Raw genomic sequence first — 756 nt, 5'->3', positions numbered from 1 at the left:
TATTTTTTAAATCTTCTACTAGATGAAACCTACAATAAAACTACCTGTGCTGAAATTTGGAGTTTAGGTATTTGGGGGGAAAGTATTAATAATCATTGATTACATCTATAACAAAAGTGCTTATTTTTGTTTACCTAGACAATGCTGCATTTGGTGGAAATGGTAAATATTTAAAGTGTTAATATTTGCATTGGTTTAAGACAATAAAAAAATAGATTTGAGCCCTTTAATACTAATGAACAAAGACTAGATAAACTGTGGAAGGTTATCAAGAATATAATCAAAGAATGAAAAAGACAGAGGAGGAATAAAAGACCAAGATGGATGTCAGAAGAGACTCTGAATGTTGAAGCATTATTAGAGCACCAAGAAGCCAAAGCAAAGGGGGGAAAGCAGAAAGTTAACGAGCTGAACAGAAGATTTCAAAGGACAGCGCAGGAAGATGAAGCTAAGTATTATAATTAAATGTGCGGAGAGTTGGAGTTAGAAAATCAAAAGAACTAAATGAACTCACTTGACATTTCTTAAGTTGTAGGAACTGAAAAACAAATTGAAGCCTCAAGTTGCAATATTTTAGATGTTGTGGGGGAAAAGAAAGATGCTGTGGGCAGAACGTTGACTGACCCAGGAAGCATGAAAAGCAGATGGAAGGAGTACACAGAGTCACTGTACCAAAAAGAATTGGCTGGTACAGAAGAATTTCATGAAGCAACATCCGATCAAGAGTCAATGGTGATGGAGAAAGTTTGCGCTTCT

This window comes from Elephantulus edwardii, unplaced genomic scaffold, assembly GCF_000299155.1.
Source record: "Elephantulus edwardii isolate Elephantulus edwardi_28Jun2011 unplaced genomic scaffold, EleEdw1.0 scaffold00038, whole genome shotgun sequence".
NCBI classification, from domain to species: domain Eukaryota; kingdom Metazoa; phylum Chordata; class Mammalia; order Macroscelidea; family Macroscelididae; genus Elephantulus; species Elephantulus edwardii.
Note: the sequence above shows the minus strand (reverse complement) of the source record.